This window comes from Bombina bombina, chromosome 3 (genome assembly GCF_027579735.1).
Source record: "Bombina bombina isolate aBomBom1 chromosome 3, aBomBom1.pri, whole genome shotgun sequence".
Classification (NCBI taxonomy): domain Eukaryota; kingdom Metazoa; phylum Chordata; class Amphibia; order Anura; family Bombinatoridae; genus Bombina; species Bombina bombina.
In genome coordinates, this window is record NC_069501.1 from 1,165,176,977 (window position 1) to 1,165,185,019 (window position 8,043).

An 8,043-nucleotide genomic window follows, 5' to 3' on the forward strand; every position below is an offset into this window, starting at 1 on the left:
GTCATGTGACTGCTATTGAAAAGCATTGAGAAGCAGTGCATTTATTAAAATAGCAGGTAGGTGGAGCTGTCCGCTTGTGTTGCAGCAAAGCCAAGCAAGCTGAAATTAATCATTTTAACCAGACCTGAGCTATCGAGCATATTTTAAAGGAACAAGATCTTCCGGTCTATAACTCAGTCCAGATTGGAATGCATAGAAAGAACTGTTTGCAGAAAAATGCAAGTGAAGTCTGTGTTGTGTTATTATTTCATTAAGTTTATAATTATGTTTAGCAAATGTTTTGTTCATTTAATTTAGTTTAATTTTATATTTTGTGTTGTGTGATTATTTCTCCAACATAGGTGTGTCCGGTCCACGGCGTCATCCTTACTTGTGGGATATTCTCTTCCCCAACAGGAAATGGCAGAGCCCAGCAAAGCTGGTCACATGATCCCTCCTAGGCTCCGCCTACCCCAGTCATTCTCTTTGCCGTTGCACAGGCAACATCTCCACGGAGATGGTTAAGAGTTTTTTGGTGTTTAAATGTAGTTTTTATTCTTCAATCAAGAGTTTGTTATTTTAAAATAGTGCTGGTATGTACTATTTACTCTGAAACAGAAAAGAGATGAAGATTTCTGTTTGTAAGAGGAAGATGATTTTAGCAACCGTTACTAAAATCGATAGCTGTTTCCACACAGGACTGTTGAGATGAATTAACTTCAGTTGGGGGAAACAGTGGGCAGACTTTGCTGCTTGAGGTATGACACATTTCTAACAAGACTTGGTAATGCTGGAAGCTGTCATTTTCCCTATGGGAACCGGTAAGCCATTTTCTTAGTTTAGTATAAGAATAAAGGGCTTCACAAGGGCTTTAAAGACTGGTAGACATTTTTCTGGGCTAAAACGATTACTTTATAAGTATATTTAGTGGATTATAACTATAAATAGTTCTTTTAATCTTGGGGATGTATTAAAAAAACGGCAGGCACTGTATTGGACACCTTTTTCACTGGGGGCCTTTTCTAGTCATAGGCAGAGCCTCATTTTCGCGCCACTAATGCGCAGTTGTTTTTGGAAAGCAAGGCATGCAGATGCATGTGTGAGGAGCTAAGAACCACTGAAAAAGCTTATTGAAGGCGTCATTTGGTATCGTATTCCCCTCTGGGCTTGGTTGGGTCTCAGCAAAGCAGATACCAGGGACTGTATAGGGGTTAAATGTAAAAACGGCTCCGGTTCCGTTATTTTAAGAGTTAAAGCTTTCAAATTTGGTGTGCAATACTTTTAAGGCTTTAAGACACTGTGGTGAAATTTTGGTGAATTTTGAACAATTCCTTCATACTTTTTCACATATTCAGTAATAAAGTGTGTTCAGTTTAAAATTTAAAGTGACAGTAACGGTTTTATTTTAAAACGTTTTTTGTGCTTTGTTATCAAGTTTATGCCTGTTAACATGTCTGAACCATCAGATAGACGATGTTCTGTATGTTTGAAAGCCAAGGTTCCTCCCCATTTAAATATATGTGATGAATGTGACATAGTGTCCAAACAAAGTAGGGACAATGATGCCACTGATAATGATGTTGCCCAAGATGATTCCTCAAGCGAGGGGAGTAAGCATGGTACTGCATCATCCCCTTCTGTGTCTACACCAGTCTTGCCCACACAAGAGGTCCCTAGTACATCTAGTGCGCCAATCCTTCTTACTATGCAACAATTAACGGCTGTAATGGATAATTCTATTAAAAACATTTTGTCCAAAATGCCCACTTATCAGAGAAAGCGCGATTGCTCTGTTTTAGATACTGTAGAGCATGAGGACGCTGATGATAATGGTTCTGACATACCCTCACACCAATCTGAAGGGGCCAGGAGGGAGGTTTTGTCTGAGGGAGAAATTTCAGATTCAGGAAAAATTTCTCAACAAGCTGAACCTGATGTTATTACTTTTAAATTTAAATTAGAACATCTCCGCGCTCTGCTTAAGGAGGTGTTATCTACTCTGGATGATTGTGACAATTTGGTCATTCCAGAGAAATTATGTAAGATGGACAAGTTCCTAGAGGTCCCGGTGCCCCCCGATGCTTTTCCTATACCCAAGCGGGTGGCGGACATTGTAAATAAGGAATGGGAAAGGCCCGGCATACCTTTTGTTCCTCCCCCTATATTTAAGAAATTATTTCCTATGGTCGACCCCAGAAAGGACTTAGGGCAGACAGTCCCCAAGGTCGAGGGGGCGGTTTCTACTCTAAACAAACGCACTACTATCCCTATAGAAGATAGTTGTGCTTTCAAAGATCCTATGGATAAAAAATTAGAGGGTTTGCTTAAAAAGATGTTTGTTCAGCAAGGTTACCTTCTACAACCAATTTCATGCATTGTTCCTGTCACTACAGCAGCGTGTTTCTGGTTCGAAGAACTAGAAAAGTCGCTCAATAAAGAATCTTCGTATGAGGAGGTTATGGACAGAGTTCAAGCATTTAAATTGGCTAACTCTTTTATCTTAGACGCCACTTTGCAATTAGCTAGATTAGCTGCGAAAAATTCAGGTTTTGCTATTGTGGCGCGCAGAGCGCTTTGGCTAAAGTCTTGGTCAGCGGATGTGTCCTCCAAGAACAAATTGATTAACATCCCTTTCAAGGGTAAAACGTTGTTTGGCCCTGACTTGAAAGAGATTATTTCAGACATCACTGGGGGAAAGGGCCACGCCCTTCCTCAGGATAGGTCTTTTAAGGCTAAAAATAAGCCAAATTTTCGTCCCTTTCGCAGAAACGGACCAGCCTCAAATTTTACACCCTCTAAGCAAGAGGGTAATAGTTCTCAAACCAAACCAGCCTGGAGACCGATGCAAGGCTGGAACAAGGGTAAGCAGGCCAAGAAACCTGCCACTGCTACTAAAACAGCATGAAGTGTTGGCCCCCGATCCGGGACCGGATCTGGTGGGGGGCAGACTCTCTCTCTCTTTGCTCAGGCTTGGGCAAGAGATGTTCAGGATCCTTGGGCGCTAGAAATAGTTTCTCAAGGTTATCTCCTGGAATTCAAGGAACTACCCCCAAGGGGGAGGTTCCACAAGTCTCAATTGTCTTCAAACCAAATAAAAAGACAGGCATTCTTACATTGTGTAGAAGACCTGTTAAGAATGGGAGTGATTCATCCTGTTCCATTAGGAGAACAAGGGATGGGGTTTTACTCCAATCTGTTCATAGTTCCCAAAAAAGAAGGAACATTCAGACCAATTTTAGATCTCAAGATTCTAAACAAATTTCTCAGGGTTCCATCGTTCAAAATGGAAACCATTCGAACAATTCTTCCTACCATCCAGGAAGGTCAATTCATGACCACGGTGGATTTAAAGGATGCGTATCTACATATTCCTATCCACAAGGAACATCATCGGTTCCTAAGGTTCGCCTTTCTGGACAAGCATTACCAGTTTGTGGCACTTCCATTCGGATTAGCCACTGCTCCAAGGATTTTCACAAAGGTACTAGGGTCCCTTCTAGCGGTGCTAAGACCAAGGGGCATTGCAGTAGTACCTTACTTGGACGACATACTGATTCAAGCGTCGTCTCTGTCAAAAGCAAAGGCTCATACGGACATTGTCCTAGCCTTTCTCAGATCTCACGGGTGGAAAGTGAACATAGAAAAAAGTTCTCTGTCCCCGTCAACAAGAGTTCCCTTCTTGGGAACTATAATAGACTCCTTAGAAATGAAGATTTTTCTGACAGAGGCCAGAAAATCAAAACTTCTAAGCTCTTGTCAAGTACTTCATTCTGTTCTTCTTCCTTCCATAGCGCAGTGCATGGAAGTAATAGGTTTGATGGTTGCGCAAATGGACATAGTTCCTTTTGCACGAATTCATCTAAGACCATTACAACTGTGCATGCTCAGACAGTGGAATGGGGATTATACAGACTTGTCTCCGACGATCCAAGTAGATCAAAGGACCAGAGATTCACTCCGTTGGTGGCTGAACCTGGACAACCTGTCACAGGGAATGAGCTTCCGCAGACCAGAGTGGGTCATTGTCACGACCGACGCCAGTCTGGTGGGCTGGGGCGCGGTCTGGGAACCCCTGAAAGCTCAGGGTCTATGGTCTCGGGAAGAATCTCTTCTCCCGATAAACATTCTGGAACTGAGAGCGATATTCAATGCTCTCAAAGCTTGGCCTCAACTAGCAAAGGCCAAATTCATAAGGTTTCAATCAGACAACATGACGACTGTTGCATATATCAACCATCAGGGGGGAACAAGGAGTTCCCTGGCGATGGAGGAAGTGACCAAAATAATTCAATGGGCGGAGAATCACTCCTGCCACTTGTCTGCAATCCACATCCCAGGAGTGGAAAATTGGGAAGCGGATTTTCTGAGTCGTCAGACTTTCCATCCGGGGGAGTGGGAACTCCATCCGGAAATCTTTGCCCAAATAACTCAATTATGGGGCATTCCAGACATGGACCTGATGGTGTCTCGTCAGAACTTCAAGGTTCCTTGCTACGGGTCCAGATCCAGGGATCCCAAGGCGACTCTAGTAGATGCACTGATAGCGCCTTGGACCTTCAACCTAGCTTATGTATTCCCACCGTTTCCTCTCATTCCCAGGCTGGTAGCCAGGATCAATGAGGAGAGGGCTTCGGTGATCTTGATGGCTCCTGCGTGGCCACGCAGAACTTGGTATGCAGACCTGGTGAATATGTCATCGGCTCCACCATGGAAGCTACCTTTGAGACAGGACCTTCTTGTTCAAGGTCCATTCGAACATCCGAATCTGGCTTCACTCCAACTGACTGCTTGGAGATTGAACGCTTGATTTTATCAAAGCGTGGGTTTTCAGATTCTGTCATTGATACTCTTATCCAGGCTAGAAAGCCTGTAACTAGGAAAATTTACCATAAAATATGGAAAAAATATATCTGTTGGTGTGAATCTAAAGGATTCCCATGGAACAAGATAAAAATTCCTAAGATTCTATCCTTTCTACAAGAGGGTTTGGAGAAAGGATTATCTGCAAGTTCTTTGAAGGGACAGATTTCTGCTTTATCTGTTTTACTTCACAAAAAGCTGGCGGCTGTGCCAGATGTTCAAGCTTTTGTTCAGGCTCTGGTTAGAATCAAGCCTGTTTACAAACCTTTGACTCCTCCTTGGAGTCTCAATTTAGTTCTTTCAGTTCTTCAAGGGGTTCCGTTTGAACCCTTACATTCCGTAGATATTAAGTTACTATCTTGGAAAGTTTTGTTTTTGGTTGCAATTTCTTCTGCTAGAAGAGTTTCAGAGTTATCTGCTCTGCAGTGTTCTCCTCCTTATCTGGTGTTCCATGCAGATAAGGTGGTTTTGCGTACTAAACCTGGTTTTCTTCCGAAAGTTGTTTCTAACAAAAACATTAACCAGGAGATAGTTGTGCCTTCTTTGTGTCCGAATCCAGTTTCAAAGAAGGAACGTTTGTTACACAATTTGGATGTAGTTCGTGCTCTAAAATTCTATTTAGAGGCTACAAAGGATTTCAGACAAACATCTTCTTTGTTTGTTGTTTATTCTGGTAAAAGGAGAGGTCAAAAAGCAACTTCTACCTCTCTCTCTTTTTGGCTTAAAAGCATCATCCGATTGGCTTATGAGACTGCCGGACGGCAGCCTCCTGAAAGAATCACAGCTCACTCCACTAGGGCTGTGGCTTCCACATGGGCCTTCAAGAACGAGGCTTCTGTTGATCAGATATGTAAGGCAGCGACTTGGTCTTCACTGCACACTTTTACCAAATTTTACAAATTTGATACTTTTGCTTCTTCTGAGGCTATTTTTGGGAGAAAGGTTTTGCAAGCCGTGGTGCCTTCCATCTAGGTGACCTGATTTGCTCCCTCCCATCATCCGTGTCCTAAAGCTTTGGTATTGGTTCCCACAAGTAAGGATGACGCCGTGGACCGGACACACCAATGTTGGAGAAAACAGAATTTATGCTTACCTGATAAATTACTTTCTCCAACGGTGTGTCCGGTCCACGGCCCGCCCTGTTTTTTTTAATCAGGTCTGATGAATTATTTTCTCTAACTACAGTCACCACGGTATCATATGATTTCTCCTATGCATATTCCTCCTTTACGTCGGTCGAATGACTGGGGTAGGCGGAGCCTAGGAGGGATCATGTGACCAGCTTTGCTGGGCTCTTTGCCATTTCCTGTTGGGGAAGAGAATATCCCACAAGTAAGGATGACGCCGTGGACCGGACACACCGTTGGAGAAAGTAATTTATCAGGTAAGCATAAATTCTGTTTTTATTAGGTTTATAATGCTGTCTAGCATTTAAAGTCTTCATTTCAAAGTTTTAAAAATAATGTATTAAGTGTTACTTATGACTATTTTGAGAGGGGCCTGGAACCTATCTCCCTCACTTCTCATTGACTTACATTATAAACTGGGTTTCAATTTTCAATTGAAGTTTCGATTTACAACCATTCCTTCTGGAACCTAACCCCTGCGTAAACTGAGGGCTACCTGTATTCTTGTTTAAAGTGTGTTCTAATGTAACCATTGTATTAATAGCAAAGTTCCTAAATCTATCAATTTTAACAGCTGCTACTTCTGGCAACCACCCATAGATGATTAAATGCCGATCAAATGGATATAATTTTGCTTTAGTACAGTGCCCCTTTTAAACCAGTGTGTGTCTGCAACACTTTTTTCCCTCATCATTTAAATATAGAAATGTAATAAGATTTAAATAAGATTATACACTGCAATTATAGATAAATATTCGTTAAGTCATTCTAATTGAGTTAACACGGTAGGAACCTTTGCAGGAGTGACAGCCTTTGGAGACTTACCAAGTGTTCAGAGGTGTTGTCATACATTTGTGCTGGTCTTTTGTCGTCTTGTAAGTATAGAAGGAAGTTAGTATTTCTTTTTTTATACATTTTTTAAGCATTTCTCACCATTGTCTATAAAGAATATAGAGGAAAATGGGGAATATCAATAGTTCCAAAATGTTGAACAGTGTTGCCCCCTGGGAATATGATTGCACAGATATTATTAAAAGGTGCTGATTGCTAAGCATATTCCGTGGGTTATACACAGGGCATACCTACCAAATCGGTATCAGTGTACATGCACTAGGTTTTTTTTCGCGTGGAACAGGTAAATAAAAAAAAAAAAAAAAAAGTTAAACGTGTATAAATTGGATAGAGAATAACATATTAAACAACTTTCCAATTTACTTCTATCAATTTTGCTTCATTCTCTTGGTATCCTTCATTAAAAAGTAAAATTCTAGGTACGCTCAGGAGTTTTTATGTGGGTTTGGCCATATGGCAGCAGTGTTTATAACAATGGTTATAGCCATGTTATACATAGTTGCAAACTCTGCTGCCATAGAGAGTCTGTAGCATTCTATGGCAGCAGTTTTTGTATGTATAACACTGCTATAAACATTGTTGCAAACACTGATGCCAGATGGCTAAAGGCACATGCACGCTCCTGAGCTCACCTATAATTACTCTTTAACAAAGATACCTATAAGCAATCTTGATAATAGAAGTAAATTGGAAATGTGTTTAAATGTTATGCTCTATCCAATCTACACACGTTTTTTAATTTTGCCTTTACTGTCCCTTTTAAGAAGCCTCTTTTTTTAATTTGAAGGGGAACTGTATTTTAAAATGTTCTCACCTTTGTGTTCCTAATGGTCCATTTCACCTGCTGGAGAATTTAATTGTTTGTAAACAGCTACTTTACATTTTAGTAGTTATTTGAAATAGCTGCCTTTGCTTGCTGTACCCCCCACCCACCACCACTTATGCTGAAAATAAGTAACAATGTTTTCTCTGTAAAAAAGCTATGTGAATAGGAGACCGTAGCACTGATTAATCTCTCAGTGAGGGGTATGAAGGGGAGAGAGAGATTTACATGTGAATAGGAGACAGTAGCACTGATTAATCTTGCAGTGAGGGGTATGAAGGAGAGAGAGAGATTTATATGTGAATAGGAGACGGTAGCACTGATTAATCTCAGTGAGGGGTATGAAGGAGAGAGATTTTATATATGAATAGGAGACAGTAGCACTGATTAATCTTGCATTGA

At 41.2% G+C, this 8,043-nt stretch overlaps 1 non-coding gene across 1 annotated transcript; it reads left to right on the forward strand.

Annotated features, from left to right (window-relative positions):
- Positions 1–7,273: 7,273 nt before the first annotated feature.
- On the forward strand, positions 7,274–7,409 carry LOC128654771 (small nucleolar RNA SNORA5). The gene has a single exon (XR_008401498.1). It is a non-coding gene; the product is annotated as a small nucleolar RNA SNORA5 (small nucleolar RNA).
- The last annotated feature ends 634 nt before the right edge of the window (positions 7,410–8,043 follow it).